The sequence below is a fragment of the Colossoma macropomum genome, unplaced genomic scaffold, assembly GCF_904425465.1.
Source record: "Colossoma macropomum unplaced genomic scaffold, Colossoma_macropomum, whole genome shotgun sequence".
Classification (NCBI taxonomy): Eukaryota; Metazoa; Chordata; class Actinopteri; order Characiformes; family Serrasalmidae; genus Colossoma; species Colossoma macropomum.
In genome coordinates, this window is record NW_023494808.1 from 18,474,390 (window position 1) to 18,492,747 (window position 18,358).

The 18,358-nt window shown below is 38.6% G+C and overlaps 1 protein-coding gene across 1 annotated transcript in view; it reads right to left on the reverse strand.

The window, feature by feature from the left end:
- The window catches only part of LOC118798236 (E3 ubiquitin-protein ligase Midline-1-like), a 70,981-nt gene extending 57,150 nt beyond the window's left edge, over positions 1-13,831 (reverse strand). The window contains exon 1 of the mRNA XM_036557631.1: positions 13,747-13,831. The gene's annotated coding sequence lies outside the window, so the exon portion shown is untranslated. The remainder of the gene's footprint in view (positions 1-13,746) is intronic.
- Positions 13,832-18,358: the final 4,527 nt, after the last annotated feature.

Here is an 18,358-nt window from a genome sequence, read left to right on the forward strand (position 1 = left end):
GTACTGGAAATAAGCAAGCAGCGTTGCTGCGAGACGGCAGCAAACACTTTTGGAGCGACACTGAAACCAACTACATTCTTGACAAAATGAAGAATTTAAATCTTCTAGATGATGTATGTTCATATGTTTAGGTAAAGTGGTGTGATGATTTTTTTTTTGGGGGGTTTTACATTAAATTTACGTCTTATTCTATGGGTTTATTGGTTGGTTGCAAAGCAGAAATCCAATTACTGCCTGACTCATGTAGACCCGGAGTTTCCCCATTATCTGATTACTCAAGTGCATATAAACACATTGATCAGATTACTCAGAAAATCTGATTTTCTGAAGTCATGGGATTATTAAGTGCCTGTAAACGCACTCACTGTTCAGTCATGTACATATTGTGATTACATACTGTAAATATTTGAAATACAATAATCTATTCGTTTTTGAATTCACAACCATTATTTTTAAAAATGGTTAAACTTACTAGTTTTTGAACAACATACTAGTACTATGTATATTTTACGCTCTAGATTATACACAGTACCTCTTTCACTAACCATAGCCCTTGATCACCCTCCATGAATTCTTTAGCACTAAGATAATATAAGACAATACAGCTGTCCAGTAATTAATTACAGTTTTAGTAATGAAATGACCTTTTAAGTCCTCAGCTGGGCAGTGGAATCTGTAATCTAATTATGAAAGTCATTTCTTGCCAACAGTCAAAGGTCAAGTTTGTTAGCTTCATTGGAATGCCATCTGATAATGATGGATAGCAATTTTATGACCATCTGAAACAAAACTTCTTCCCATTATGTAGAGGTCATGAGTTCCATTCACTAAAGCATCTACTCGCCTCATAACAATGAGGCATTTCTCAGAGTACCACAGCTACCATACATTTGACTGTTAAAATGGCTCCCTGAGGAGCTGCGGTAAGTGAGATGCTATAGTTTTAGAGCAGACCAGCGCTCGCTTGCACGATAACCCCTGCTATGCCCTTGAGCTTCACTCTTCAGAAAGTCTAGGTTTGCTGGAGTGGAGAGAGTATAATGAATGCTGTAATCTTAAGTAAGACTTGCACACTCTCTCCCCACAGCTATGTCAGCTCTCCCAATGCGGAAAACCAGTAATGGAGTCTTTAGTTCTCTGGCCTCTCTCAGATGTTTTTGATTCATTACACCTTCCCACTGCCATGCTCCCTGGCCAAAAACATAATGTTCCACTAATATCATGGCAATACATTATCCCCAGCCACTGGCTAGGACAGTAGTGCAGAATGAAATATGGGGATGGTTAAGACTCTGTAACATTCATTATACTTGAGATACATTGGAGAGAAGCAGGCCATGGACAGATACTATACGGAAAATAACAAATGATGTGGTAATTATGACCTTTATGCAGTGCATGCCCATAAGTTAAGCCATGTCGACGTTGTGTGTGGCGCCAGTGTCAGCAAAGGCTCTGTGTTTCTCGGTCTCAGGGATACATCCTTGCTTCTGGATATCTGCCACCCTGCAGAGTTTACTTTCATCCCTAATTTAACCCCTTAAACCAGAGACGTGTCAGAAATCACCCTTTCTTTTATTTACTTTCCAGTTAAAACAGCCATTAGGTGCATGTTATTCTATTTTTCAGCATCAGGTAAAAAGCAGAAAACATATATTTAATAGAAAATTACACAGAAACCTCAACAGGAAAATTTAACATTTTTCAATATTTAGTGTCCACTCTTTGCTTTTATTAGATATTCCAATCTTTTTAGTACACTTGCTTTCTTTTTGTCAAAGAAATCTGCAGAGATATTTTTCCACACCTACAAAGTTCAGTTGTAGAAGTTGGTTGCATTTTCTGCTTCTCACGATCCAAGTAATCCCAAACACATTCAGTGATCTTGAGATCTGGGCCCTGGGCTGACTAGTTAATTGTTCTGAGATCAACGGCAGATTCTGTGTTTAATTTGTAAATTTTCTTCTATTTTCTTTTTTTCAGTAAGGGCTTCTTGACAGCTACACATCCTTTCAGATTCATAGTGTTGAGTTTTCTTCTCACAGTGGAAGGATGGACAGAAACACCTGTGGATTTTTATAGCAGATGTAAAGCAAGAGTGATGCTTGATTTCGTCTCAAAGATGAAAGTTTAAGTTCTGTTTGTCTAATGGGGACAGTTTTGGTGGTCTACCAGGTCTTGCACGGTTGTTTACTGTACCTTTTGGAAAAAAAAAACTCCAGTTAACATTCACTTCCGAAGAAAGATTTGTCTGGAAATTGAATAAATAAAGGGTAGTTCCTGCTTTTTGTACAGTATTATATGTGGGCTCAAAAGAATTAAAGCTCAAAAGAAGTACAGTTCTTTACTAAAACATACATATTGATTTCATGTTAACCATCAAATTAAATAGTTACTGTACAATGAATCTTAAGAACAACTTGATGTCAAAATGTACCTTTTTATCTTGTTAGATCATGTCACTGATCCTATAAAACATGATTCATCTTATGATTTAAAATACATTCTTGTTTTGCATAATCTTTGAATAATGCATAATAACTTGCGCTTTCCTGTAAAATATCTTCTGCGTTTGGCACAAGTGAGCAAGGAAAAATTATGTTAATCAGTAATATTTTACCTCCCTCTCCTACTGCACCCACCTTTCACTGAGCAAAATGCTCAGCTAGCTCAGAGACCCTTCCTTATACCATGTTTCAGTCAGAAATGCTTCATGGTATGAAAAGAAAATGCATTATGATTTCAGATTCACCTTAACTTTAAGACTAAAAATTGGAGATTAAGCCTGGCGTTCAAGGAGTTCCAGCTGTTCAAGCTCTTCAGAAGCTTCTGAATGTTGGAGCCAGTTGTGTGAGATTAAGTAGGGATCTCTGGGAGCAGGGTTGGGTGCCCCTTCTACAGAATCCTCCCTTGACACACAGTATCCACCTTTGAACATTCTGGCAAAAGCGTGATGACCTACAGGCAGCAGCCTTAAAAAACCTCCTTTAGCAGTCTTAAGACTTACAAGTCAATCACTTGATGGAAGGCCCACGCAGGGATGAATTACCACATCATTAGAGCCATTCTTTGTGGGGTTTAGTGGTTGGTTTCAGAGGAAGAGGTTTTTGATGGTCTAATCAGAAGCCATTGATAGCACATGGCCTTTCAGAGCTGGGTACCTTTGGACTTGATAATCACCCTCAAATGCGAGTTGCCCTGGTCTTCTCAGATGAAATAGGAAGAAAAGATTAAAGGCTAGTGTCCTATGGGGACGAGGCTGTGTTTGATGGTGCCAAAGCAATTATCCTAATCCAGAGCATCTAATAAGCAGCGTATGAAATAGGTGTTAGATGTGTTTAGAATCAGCGATTGTCGTATCGCTCTGGTAGGCCTAAAAGAGCATTTTCTTCTTCCTTTAAAATACCTAGTGGCTGCCCACTACACTTGGTTATCAAACCATAAAAGCATCATCCCTCAAACGACCTCTTTACTTGTCTATTTCTTGTTTCAAACTGCTTGAGGATCTCATCGTCGGTTTCACGTTCTTGATATTCTGGATGGACGCATTCTTAGCGGTCAGTACCACAGACCGCAGTGTGGTTTGTGAATGAGCGCAGACTCCTTGTGCATCAGATATCTGAAATCTTTTGTGGCAATCACACGACGGCTGCCTGGCCAAACCGAGCAGATCTTAGCTGAACCAGTGCTTCCAGCTTTATTTTCTAGATTTCTGGGTACAGGAGTCATGCGACACTAACCGCTAGCCCAAAGTCAAGAGCGCCCTCACCGTGACTTTGAAACAAAGGAACAGTCTTCCCTGCGGAGAGCAGAAATCCAAAGCTGATTACACATCTGTGGCTTTAGGTCACACACTGAGTCCACATTATCCATTCCCAGCAGCCTTTCATCAGGCTCTTCGCTGCTGGGTTGGCAGAAAGTAGCTTTTTGGCTCTGGTCTGGACAAGGTTCGCCGATTCTGTTATGTTAGGATTTTTGTGAGGGCGTCTGAAGCTCGGTTGCTGCACCAAGAACATCATTTGCAAATAAGAGATGAGTCTACAAACCAGAAGTGACACCGTATGCATTGTGCGTTCTTGTTCCGAGCTCAGCCGTGCATGGTAATGAAGTAACCCTACAAGGATTGCTTGGCCCTGCATCATTGAGCCTGATCATTGAACATTCCCGCGATGCTTAGTCAATAGCATGAATCGAAAGGCCTTAGGTGGGTGACGGAACCGAGATTAGTTTGTTGCTCCTGGAGTATAATGGCATTCCGATGGGGTATAAAAGGAGCATGAGGCTGCATTCAAATGGCGTTCTAACCGCTATTAAGAAGCAAACAAAAAAAAACTGGGATCGATTACCAGTTGCGTTAATGGTTAAATCAGACACTTGGGGAGTATAGTACATGAGGATAGAGTGAACTAGAAGAGGGTTTTTGGCTGCTTGTTAAAGTGGGAGGTTTAAGGTTTTCATGAATTAATAATGAAATGGACATAGCATGAATATACATTTAAGAGGGGAGAGAAACCTTAGGAAATTTAAAGAAGCCATCTGGAGGGTCTTGACTGTAAATTAGAAAGGGAGGATGACTTCACTAGTTCCAAGAGCAATCTCAAGTTCCCCTCATTATTATCCCGGGTGATGTTTGTTGCCCTTGTGTGTCATTTATCACAGTCTTTCACAGGCCAGTACAAAGTGGATCCACCTAGCTTCCCATTTCTGATGAAACCTCATAAACCAAGCCAAATTGTCCTTTTTGTAACACTTTGTTATGACAGTAGTCTGCAAGACATCTGTAAGCTCTTACTTCATTAACTACTCACAAATTAATGAAATATTTAGTTATTTATCATTAAACTGTTTATTAACATGTTAATTTTACTTTATAATATATAAAGGGTGTTAATGCAATATATCTTTTGTAATGATTTAAAAAATAATGCAAAAATGGTAGATCTCCAAATGATTTGGTAAACAACAAATAACTAACGTTCTTGGTCATGTTTTGCAAATGATGTATAATAGTAATCGTTTACAAATTTTTTATGCTAGAACAGGAGATATTAGTCCATAAACATCCTTAATACACACTCCTATACACTAGAATAGGAAATATTAGTCCATAAACAACCTCAATAAACAGTTATACACTAGAATAGGAGATATTAGTCCATAAACAACCTCAATAAATACTCTTATGTAATAAAATAGGAGACATTAGTCTATAAACAACCTTGATAAACACTGTTATACACTACAGTAGGAGATGGTGGTCCGTAAACATCCTCAATAAACACAGTTATACACTAGAATAGGAGATATTAGTCCATGAACAACCTCAGTAAACACTGTTATATACTAGAATTGGAGATATTGGTCCGTAAACAACCTCGATAAACGGTTATCCACTAGAATAGAATCCTATACATTAAAACAGAAGATACTGATCCATAAACAATCTTAGTAAACACTCTGACCAGTCCATCATTAAAGATGTAGGCTGAGTTGATTGGTTTTATTTAAACTTGAGGCAAAAACAAACACTGCAAACAAAACATGAAGCAAATGGTGCCAAACAAAAGCAAAAATGAGAGCTACTTATACCAAAGACGAGAACAGAAACACCTGGAAAGGAGGAGTAACAAGCTATACACAGATGGTAACACTAATGATAAGGTGGGGCTACATGGATGATACAAGAGAGGGCGGACTTTAGATTTGAGGGCTGCAGAAATAACTTAAGCCATTTGTAAACTATGCTTATGTTATGGTTTATATTAATAGTGTGCAATATACCAGTTGAAATTCTTAATGTTTTGTCATTACCTTTATACCGCTGTGCCACAAGTAAATGCAGATAACATGATATCCAGAGCAAAGCATGGTAGTTCCCTCACCTCCCATGTAGTGCGTTACAGTCAGGTAACTTGCTGAAGGAGCAGGCATCAAAATGTAATGAGCGGGAAAAAGGAGTGGAAAGAAAAAGCGGACTTTTGGGGTTAGCTGTCAGCCATTAGCCAAGCATGGAGAACAGCTTGGCCAGCTGCTTCAGGTGATGACACGATCTCAGCCAGGTCCTCACTACAAACTGAGAGACTCCTCAGCTTCTCAGTTAATACTGTTAGTTCGAATAACTTGTTAAATTTATCAAATTCCAGCAGTGACTGACAGCTGTAGATGAATGTTTGAGTGTGAGATGTATGTCCAGGATAAATGAATTGAGAAATTAGGACATTAAAACGTAGTACTGTACTGTAATGTAGTAAAAATGTAGTAGAGTACTGTAAAAATGGAATGGTCAGTAACTTTTTTGAAAAAACCTTACAAACTACGTTTGAACACTGCTTTCGGTTTATAGAAATGTAAATTCGCAAATCATCTTTGAAAGATATTTGTATTTATTTTAATGGTTGCTACTGTTATTATTATGGTAAAATACTGTAATAAAATAAAAATGCTAGAATAACTACACTGGCAGGAAAAGAAGGTACAAACAATATAAATGTACCCTTAAAGCTACAACAATGAAGTTAAGGTCCAGCTGTTTACCTTAAATAGGTTTCTCCCAGGGGAAGGAGCCATTTTTGTACCTTTTCGTAACCTAATGTTTTAATACAAAACAATAAAATAAAATGCCTGAAGATAAGATTCAACTTGAAAGTATAATTGCAATGAAATACTTGTGTTCCCTCACTAAAGGTACTGAAGATGGATCTTGGAGAGAACCACCCGAGTGACAGACCTTTAGTACCTTTTTTTCTAGGAGTGTGATTGAGCTGGTGATACTGTTGAATTACAGTTAAAGGCAATTTTTTTTAAGAGAATAAATGACTGTAATTTTACAGATTTTCACTGTTATTCAGATTCTGCTGCCAGACTGTTTACATTTTTTTAAAGCAGTGTATTTAAGCATCTAAAAAGTATTTGAAAAATAAAACCGTGATATATAAATATATATATATATATATATATATTTATATATATATTAAAATACACAGAAACTGTCAGAAAAATGAATTATATTGTGATAGAAATTTCAGGCCATACTGCCCACTAGTAGTTTAGGTTTTAAAGTAATGTTAATATATTCATTAATGACAAATGATTCTTGATACCTCATTAGTTCATTGTTCTGCACTTGTCTGTCTCTCTCTCTCTCTCTCTCTCTCTCTCTCTCTCTCTCTCTGTCTCTCTCTCTCTTTCTCTCTCTCTCTCTCTCTCTCTCTGTCTCTCTCTCTCTTCTCTCTCTCTCTCTCTCTCTCTCTCTCTCTCTCTCTCACTGTATCATTTTTGTTTCTCATATGAATCTCTATGGGTCCACTTGATCCCTAGCAGACAGCAGAGGGACAAGCTTAACTGACCATCTGTTTCGAGGACATCTGCCTAATGGGCCTCAGTCTGACTGCAGTAGGAAAACATGTCAATGAATTGGACGCACCGATGTAGCATCCAGTTAGTGCATGATTTATCAGGAGACAAATATTGGCAGGGCACAATCATAGCTTTTGTCTGCTTTTGTTGGATCCTACATAAAGACAGAGCTTCACCTAGGGAGTCACTGTGAATACTAAGCAAAGCAGACGAGATATATAGAGCAGCTGAGACTGATGCTGATGTTAGTTTTAATTAGAAGCAGATTGTTTAGTGTATTTGTTAGCACTGATGTATATGGCTAGACCAAAGAAAATAGTGAAATATGAGTAAAAGAGCTCACTTCTCTCCTGCCAAGGTAAATTAAATCAGTATATTTCATACTCTCTATGTAACTGTTAATATCGTTCACAAATTCCAGTAGAAGCAACATCAGATATGAATGATATGAAAATAAATAGAAGAAATATTTTGATAATTTCACCAAAGACTTGGCCACAATCCTGTTAGCATCGTCCAGTCCAGCAGGAGAAACATTCCTGAAATCCTTAGATAACAAAAGCTGTTCTCCATTGCACAAAACTGAAAGTAGTCTCATAAATAGCGCAGCATGCTCACTATCAAATGATGGGCACTGGGGTCAATTCCTTTTAATGTGTGAAGTCTATCAAAGCCTGCAGTGGTAGCTGAAATGATGTGTGTGAAAAGATAGCACTTCATCTAGAACCAAAAGAAGGAAAAAAAAATCAACAAAGAAGCTGACAGGAGTGAATGAATAGATGCCACACTGTCATGTTCGCCTGACCGTACAGTTCTTGAATTGGACCCGTCACTCTCAGACCCCTTTGTGCGCTCGGTCACTGGAGAGATCCCTTCAATGGACCGAAGAAACCCCCAGTGAGGGAAAAGCCTCAGTAAACAAATTACTTTCCACTTTCATTGTACACTGTGCTCTTGACTGATGTGGGGAATGCAGCAATATTGCGCGGGAGGCTGGAGAATGGTTGCCAGGCCCGGGTAGCCATAGCAGTAGGACAAGAGAAGCTTTCATTTTGGAACGAGGAGGGCCGGTTTGCCGTGAATAGATCAGAGAGTATACTTGACGCACAGGCCAAAATCGTGCTGGGAAGAAGGCCTGGTATCCAACCAGGGCACCGGCGTTGGGCAATAGCACTGTGTAATCTCTGCAGAGATAGACAGAGCTGAAGCTACAAGAACAGTTCCCTCCAAGTCTCTGGTTGTCAGTCCTAGGACTGCATGTTTTGTGCTTTCTCCAGTCTGACACTCTCATTGCTCTTGAAAAGCTTAACATTTACCTGATGAGTATGTGTGTGTCAGCTTTATTCTCATGCTAAGTTTATCATGAAATTTACACTTATATAGTTGATCAACCAAGATATTTGGAGTCCAAATTATTATTATTATTTATTTATTTATTTATTTATTTTTTTTTAACTCGGCACTGGAGCTATGGGGCTAACAAATACTAGAACTCGGTAGTCACCCAAATAGATCACTGCATCATCATATTCATCTGTAAATAGTAGTGTTATTGAACTTGCGCCTGCACTGTTTAACAAAGTGGCAATGGAGGGTCTCTGGTTTTTAGCCTCCCTCAAAAATCTTCCTTTAGCCTCAGTGCAGTTAATAGGAGAGCAGTGGGCTTGTCTGGTAGCTCCTCCAACATGGACGGCTAGTTTGACTTGGCCAAAGCACATTGCACAAAACTTAAAAACATTAGAACTTTGCATGACCCTGCACGTCTGCCGCTGTGGACTCAGGGGTGAGTCCACTAAGCGGAGTGCTCTGCTGTAGACGACTATGCTGTGCATCCCACGTTTGAAAGTGCATCTCTGTGTCAAAGCAGCTGTGTTAAGATGATGGAACGTGTTCCGCAAAAAACTTGTGTTTTAACTGCAAGGAATCTGCCCGAGACAAGTTTTGCAAAGCGGAGGAGCAGCGGAGAGGATTTTTATGTTTAACACCACATCACACATCCCTAAACAGATTTGCACTCATTGCGCTTCATTCTGGAGAAAAAGTCCATCACTCAGCCCATGTAAACAATAGCAAGTGCCCTGAACACAACCAGCACAGAAACGCAGCATCGTATTTCTGCGTTACAGTAAACTAATCACCAAGCTACTGCGGTGAGGAGTCTATTTCCCATGGTTTTTAAGCAAACTTCAGTGATGACAGTCCCCATGGTAGTAAATACAGCAGTGAATAAATATTTGTCTTGGAGCTGAGCATTTTAATCATAAATGTGAGCAAACCTGTCCTGCTGTACAGCCCACATTCGCTCTCCAGTTTTGTTCTCTGTATTGGTTGATTAGCGTTACCTCATTAAAAGTGACACATGGCGAGCTGAGCTTTTCAGCTGAAGCGTATTATTTTTAAACTTGATCGAGTGGAAATTTAGGTGAGGCTGTTTGATTGAATTATTGGTGCATTTAGGAACACAGTAATGATTTTGGGCAGCATCAGCCATTGTTTACAGTGTGACCGGAAGCCATTTAATACTGCCATTTGCTCGTCTTCATTAACAAACATGGAAGAGTGAAAATGGTCTATAGCTAACGTGGTTTAGAGCACAGTCTGGCTTACTGTGAGCTATAAAAATGAACAAAACTGCAATGCTAGGCAGAACAGTTCTGCGGTTTAAGAACACTTTAAAGAAGCAACATTTGAACACCAAAAATGTCTTGACTGATTGGCTACATCTGGGGTAAGTGGAAAATTTTGTACCTTTTAGATTTTTCGCCAAAGCACTTCTTTATTATGACTAAAGTATTACATTTTCATTTACACATAAAAAACAAATCACCTTCACAGGTAGCTTGCACAACACAGGAACTCAAGGGCTTGGGTGATTTTGCCTAGATGAGCTTTTCTTTTTTAGGCGCCGGTGCCACAGCTGTTTGTAAACTAAGAATATCTCCCAGCCTTGCCTCCTGCTGCCGTCTCGAAAAGAAAGTTTTACCCTTGAGTGTGTCATCTTGATAAATGGCAGTGTTGCTATCTGCTCCAACAGCACGACCTGTCATCAGCCCCAGCTTAGCTCTGAGAACAAGGTCAGCCTGTCACTTCATATTGATTCTGACTTAGGCAAGCTTTGATAGCACCCAGCCCTAAGACGTCAGGGTTTTGTGACATAGAGACTGCCTTAGCACTGACATGGCCTGAAGAAGCACAGCAGGACCTTCTTAATTAGATGATGATGTAAGGAACTTCTGTTTTCACACCTTCCACAAAAGGTGGGAGAATGAATTGCTCTGTTTAATTGGAATAGGTCTCATTTCCTATCCATCAAAGTTGCATTGGGATTTTGAGGTTTTGTCACTTTTTTTTTCCATCTTATTGCATTTTAGCACTGTTAGCCTATATATATCGAACTTCTCAAAAAAAGTTTATTTGGGATCTGCCTTTTCCATACAGACGTGTATAAAGATTGGGCACCCCTGATAAAATAACGATGATTTTGTAAGTGAAAATAGGTACCATCCCCTACAGAGAACAAACTTATGCACATTGTAATGCATGTTAGAATTACTATTTATTTGCTGAATATTAGGGTGGAGGAGTGGGTGGCTTGCCTGTGCGAAAGTTATGGCACCTTTTATATTTTATGTTTTTTTCCCTCCCATTATGTAAAAATCAGCAAATACACAGACGTTGAGCATTAAAATTTGCTGAAAAATACCATGTATTAGTTTGTTCCCTGTAGAGGACGTAATATTTTCACTTAGAAAATCAGCAAAGCATGTAATTTATCAGGTGTTTTCAAACTTTTGCTTACAACTGTATATGCATGAATCAGAGATGCCACTGATCTGACACCAGGTATCAATGTTGAGCCAATATCAGCAGAAAATGGTGGACCTCATGTCAAAGGAAAAAAAGTGAATCTGATCCATTATCGGAAGAGTGGTATTGTGCTGCCTCTACCGTGAACTGATGAGACATGAACTTTGACATTCCAGATTCTACCTGCAAACATCCCAGCATTTTCCTTACCATATAATAGGCTGGGTGGCTGCTCGGCCAAACTCACATGCTGCCCAGTTTGGTTATTTTACTAACATTAAGATGTAACTGACAAGCAGGCTAAAACATTTACTTTGTAGTGTTTTATTTTTGTGTGGTGGTGCATGTTTTTTAGCCAAAGTTACATTATCAGTCTGTTTTCAAATATAATCATGCACTTAATTCAGAGCCCAAGTCCAGCTCGGTGATATAGCAGGGTGTTGCAGAGGCGAGCTGATTTGTGCCAGCTCTAGAGTTCTGATATCCAAGTTAGTCACAGTAGTCCTTAAAGGAGTGGTTTGGTGAAAAACCTAATTTACAGACATGTTTAGTCCAAATTTTGTTTCTTTAGTTTACAGCCTGACAAACACTAGAATTCAGTAGTCACCCAAATACATTTGGTTGCTTTGGAAGGTCTACTGCCTGTCCAGGGGGAAAAAAATAAATCTAGTGGAAATTCATTGTACTACTGAACATTTGTAGTCCTTTGAGAAATTCACCTTGACATACTGTACAGTATTGCATTTCTGCAGATACCATAATGAACCTGATTCTGCTCTAACAAACAGTGTTGAGGGTAACGTGGAGTAATGTAACATGTTACAGTAATGTGATTAGTTTTTCCGGTAACAAAGTATTATATAATATAATAGTAATGTAACACATTACACTTTAAATTCTTGAAATTACATTAAAGGTAGTTACTAATAATAATTTTGTAACTTTCATTAAGAGCACAGAATTGATTGCATATGCTGCATTTAAATTGTATAAATAGTTTATCCATGTCTGTCTTTGTATGGAAGTTGCATGTTACTTGGCTCGACAACTCTGCAAACCATCTGTCAAAGCATCTAATCATGCTAATATGAAAATGATAAAGATCACTGTGCTAAAGAAGAGAGATCCCCAAACTCACCCAAATAGACTAGATTCAACTTCATTCAGCTTTGTAGTTTCTTAAAGATTACTGTCGAGAATACTGAAGAATACTGTCAGGATTTGGGGCTTTTTGCTTGTACTTTCGAATCAGTATGGATTTGTTTGGGTTTTAGAGAGTAACTTGGAAGTAAAGAGTAGTGAGATTACTTTGGGAAGTAATAAGTACAGTTACAGTTTGAGAGAAGTAATTAGTCATTTATAACGGATTGATTTTTTTGAGTAACTGCCTCTACATTCCTGCTAGAAATCACACACAGTTCTCTATTCCTACTGCTATGGAATCTGCAATCATCCACCATTTTAAAAAAAAAACCTACTTACTATTTTATGTGAATATTTTATTGTTCTATAGGATGAAGTCCTTTGATTTTTTTTTTAATGAACATGTTCCCAGCCCTCCTCTACTGGTGTTCAGTGTGTGGATGTGTGCTATCGCACATTGACTCTTGAGGTTTCCTAGGCAAGGCATCCCTCCCATAATTTATTAATGACATAAGAAAACGACGATGATGCAACTATAGGTCAGTGCTGTGAAAATATGGCAGTTCTGAGCCTCCAGAAATGTTTATATGACAGTAAGGCAACCATAAACAAATGAGCGTAATGTGTCACCCTGTGTCCTTGAGCAACATTTTAGATTGAAAGCCTGTTCACGGCTCATTTGCTCTATATGGGCTGTGATCATTGTTTCGCGTGTATGTGACCAATGTATAGGGAGTGAATTTATAGGAAGTGGCGTGTTCAGCAGTCATGTCAGATCATATAAAGTCCCGCAGGCAGCAAAAACAGCATGTAGTATGTGGGATTTCTCTAACATGTTGATTTTTATGGTTCGTTTTCAAGTCTTTACATTATAATTTACATTGACAGAACATAATGTGTAATGTGGTCCAGACATTTAAGCTGCAGTAATTGTATAATTACTAATTAATACGTAAAAAGAGATGATGATGATAATAATAATAACAATAATAATAATAATAATAATGAACCAGAACGTACAAACCTCCGCATTGAAACATTGAAATTGCAACTATTTTAATGTGCAAGCATTAAAATAGTTTTGGTCACTTCTTATCAATGAGAAATGGTAACAAAATGAAACATGAAAATTGGAAAGCCAAAGTTAGTTAGATGAAGCCAAACCAAAGGACTGATTGGTTAAAGCAAGATGTTCTGATCCTTTCAGAAACTCCACAAATTTCCTCTCCAGCTGCAATGCAGATTAGCATAAGCGCATACAAAGGACAATGAACCCAACACTCGTTAAGGGCGTCCACAGTAGCACGTGGACACTGTTTCTGTTCTGCCTCTACCCCCCGCATTGTGAAGCAAGATTCTCAACGCCTCAGTTATTAGCGGTGCATCCTCAGAGCGCAGCACCCATGGCGCCTCCCAAGACAAATAAAAGTTCATACTCACATGCTACACCTTTGGCCGGGGTATGGAAGAAGAACAAGGAGCCACCAGGAGAACACAAAAGACGCCACTGCACGGGAAAGATGTGGCCATGCGTCTGACAGCCGACTCAAAACACCGAACAGCCGATGCGATGCCTTGCTGTGTGGGTCTCCCCCTCCTCCCTCCCTCTCTCCCTCCCTCCCTACCTCCCCCCCCACCCCCTCTCCTCCCGCTCTCTTCCTCTCTTCAGCACTCCCACTCCCTCCTCTTGTCCTGGCTCGATGTTCGGACAAGCGTAAAAGCAGACTTGAGCGAAAGCGCTAAGCTTCTTCTTGCTTTGGACCCCATTCGATAGAGCATGGCTCTCTTCCCGTTGCTCTCCTTCTGTTCAGAAACAAAAGGGCGGGAAACTTGGTAGGGGGGTGCACACAAGTGCAACTGTTCTGTACACAGATGGGGTTTCCTGTGGAGAACTTTCCATCACCCAGCACAATGAAGAAAAGAGAGAATAGTCACATTCACTGTGAGGTCTGGTGCCACAGTTATCACAGCTGAGATGTCCATTATCTCAATATTGACTGATTTAATTGTCTGCCATATAGAACTTGCTAAAAGCTTGTCAGAGTTTGCAAACAGAAGCATCCATTCATTGCTGTTTTGGTTGAAGGGACAAAGAGAGGAAATGCCTGTAGATAGTGATACCAGGAGCCTATCTGAGCTTCGTTGCTTGTTTGATTTTACTAAAGAAGGCTGGTGCATTTTGGTCACAGATTTCAATTACTCTATATATTGTCTCTATAATATATGAGGGAATATTTAGTTCACCCAATATGTGTGGGTGTGTGAGTTCCATGCATTGCAGTCATACCCCAACAACCCAGTGACTGATTCTTTATTTTCATTTAAATTTTATATTTCATATTCTGAAAACCGGTTCAAAAGGCATATTTTCTATTTGTTTTACTGTGGGAAAATTCAGAAAACATTGTCAACAGCTTAAATTCATGCACTATTTTTCTGTGATTACTGGTGAAAAATCACCAGTCTGTTTTAGAAGAGCTTCAAAATTGTTCCAGTTTTTATCTAAATTCTGGATTTCAGTAGAATGGAACTGTTATAAGCTCTTATTTGCATACACTGTATGTCCAGACACACCCAGACACCCGTTCTAATTAGTGAATTCATCTACTTTAAGATGCACCAAGTACTGATACAGGGCTTAAGCTCCAATATGTTTTATACGGTTCCATACAGAACCTTTTTGAAAAGGGTTCTATATAGCACCAAAAAGTTGTCAAGCCTGTAACTATAGAAGAACCCTTTTTGGTGCTGTATAGAACCCTTTCACAAAGGTTCTGTATGGAACCATATAAAACACATTCTTTATCGATCTGAAGAACCCTTTCACAATGCAAAGAACGCTGTAATCATGCAAAGGGTTCTTTGAGTGTTCATGGTTCTATTTTTCTATCTTTTTTAAGATCTTTTTTAAGTGTGTACCTAATACCAAGCCCCACATAGAGTGGTATAAAGCCCCCCAGCATTGCGCTGTGGAGCAGTGTAACTGTGTTCTCTGAGTGTTGGAGCTTCTGATACCTTTGGGACGAGTTGGAGTGGCGTTTATGATCCAGAACTGATCATCCAATATCAGTAGCTGACCTCACTAATGCTCTTGTGGCAATGCAATGTTCCAAACTCCCTATTATGCCTTTGATCAAACTTTTGGATTGTGGTGATATGCAGCCCTCCTGTTTATAAAGTGACCATGGCAGTGATCAACACACTGGTCTCTCCTTACTGTTTAAATCTTTTACATGTGTCTTAGGTAAAACCTCATCAAAATCAACATGTTAATGATACGCATTAATATCGTCACTCAATAAAGGCCTATTTGGCTGCCAAAAAATGGAAATGTGAAAATAAAGGAAAAATCTCAGAGAAGAAATATCTGATAAATGAGGTGGGAAACTCAGCAACAAACAACATATCAACGCATTATCAGATGTACCCTTGAAAACCACAAAAAGCCAGAAAAAAAGAAAGAAAAGTGGAAGCAACCAGATATGTCCCCCTCAAACCACTTTTTGACCAGCAATAGTATTTACTGGTAATGTTACTTAACAGAAACAAATGGCTGTCCTGCATTTAAGACAATAATGTAACATCTATGATGTACATTGAAAGCTTCACTGAACTCCTGTTAAGACAAGGAGCAATACTAAAAATCTGTGACCAAACTGCCATGACACCTGGTCAAGTGACATGTTTTGTTGATTTTTGAAAATTTAAAATAGTGAGTTTTCTGTTTGTTTGTTTTTTTTTTACTCAATTTGTACACTCAGTTTGTTTTTCCAGTTTTGTTGAAAAGAAGTTAACACATCCTTTGCAGAGAACACACCTCTGTACATTTTAGGATCAGAATTTAACATATTGGAAAAAATAAAGCATAAAATGTGGCCTGTGCAAAAGTTATGCCACGTTTATTTTATTTATTTTTTTAAATTTCATGCATTTTTCCAATATGTTAACTCAGCAAATTGTGAAATAGAAATCAGCCACTAAAAATTGCAGACAAATGCCGTATCTGAGTGTGTTCTTTGTAAAGGATGTGTCCACTTATTTTCACTTATAAAATCAACAACACATGCCATTTGACCAGGAGTGTCAAAACTTTTGGAGAAGCTTAGATATTTCATGATATTATTGCATAAGTAGCCTCTGTTTTGCACTGATGAGTCCTGACTCAGTATGCTGCATTACTGTTAAAATTATTGTTGAAAAATATTGTTCCCCAATTATGAAGCCTGTCATGAGCTGAATGAGGAATAGGAGAAAACATGAAACAGGATTATAGCATACATAAAGTCCCAGACTGTTGATTTGTTTTCAGTTGCTGTGCCTGTGGGTCCAGGCTGAGTTTTGCTAATGAATCAGAATGAATATGTATAACTGCTATGTATGCATGTGCAACACCCTCTAACAGCATGTGCATTGCAAACGGGCAGAGAGACCCTGAAAAATTGCTAATTAGACAAAACACAAAATTGTTTTATTGAATAATTTTCCACTTAATAGACCACAAGCAATAATTTAAATAAAATGAAAAAAAAATAAATTTAGTTTTACAATAGACATTGTTATAAAGCAGCTTTACCAATTGTCTTGATCCAGACCTCTGAGCAAACAGTAAGAAAAGCATGCGGAAGAAACCCTGAGAGGTGGCAATGGATATGAATAGTGAAGGTACATTTAGAGATGACATTTGAGTGGCATTAAATCGAGGCAGTCAGATCCAGAAACCATGAGATAAGCCAGTGTCAACAATCTAATTCATCTACATGAGCTACTGATGGTGTTGGCATATACCAGATGTTGGACATGTGGATGATGGAGAACTTGGCAGGTTGTTGAGAACATGGCAGTTAGTTGGTTAAATTACTGGTTAAAATCCCTGGAGTGTCCAGGAAAGGTTATGGGAAATGGGAGCATCAGGTGAGGTTGTTGGAGGCTGGTAATCATTGCACATGCAACAGGAAGATAAGCAGCACATACACACGGCTACAGAAAGCAATCAAGCATGTCTCTGTGGCTGATCTCGGGGGATAACAGCATAGGGTGCCATTGGCTGGAGCTTGTGCTAGTGTCATATCAGACAGCACTGCAGTGATGGTGGATAGGCAGGATCAGAGCTCAAATACAGTGCATTATGGGGGTCCTACCTAAACTATATTACAGAATTCCAACCTGGAGATTATAAAGGCATGAGCTACTTTCTCTTCATCATGTAAAGAAAGTCTAGATTTCTAAGTATAGACTAGTGGCGTTAGTTATATATACAATGAATAAGTGTCAGTTGTTACACTTTTATCGTGAAGGTTTTTGCAGCTACACCTGATGCAGTTGTCATCAAGATTAAACAATAATTATCCTCAGAATGTACTACTCGTTCTGTCTGAATTAAGGAAGAGAAAGATACCTATAAGCACAGTGCCATTCTTGTGAATAATTAGTAATAGAAAAAGGAAAATAAAAGTGGTCCTAGAACAGAGCCCTGTGGGACACAGACTGACTGGATTTTCTAAGTAAAAGTTATGGTGTATGATGGCAAATGCTGGGATGAGATCAAGTACCATGAGCAAAGAGTTGTAGCCCTAGGAAGAAACAATTTAATTATTGTTGAATTATTAGCAGTTGTTTAAGGAAATTCATAGGTATTTCATCAGATATACACATTTGATCCAAGTTTTTTAATCAAATATTTAAGTTAGCCAAATATACATGATGAGGTGATCCAACCAGATGTAAATCCAATCTATGTATGTAATTCAGGGTTCTTCATTGGTTCTTCCACTGTCATGGATGCCCATTTATGACACTGCATTGCTTACTGTTGCTGAAGCTGACAACTATGACAACTCATGCTCTTGATGGTGATATATTAATAATCACTTTATGTTAACACCACCTGCAGGTAGGTATACTACAACATTAGTTTTCATATATTTTTGATTTTCTATAGTTGTGCAAAGACGGGGTGTGTTTTACCAACAGGTAACTGCAGCTCTTTTGTTGGAATGCCTCAGCTTGTACTATTCTCAGGTGATGATAATTAAGAACATAATTAAATCGGACC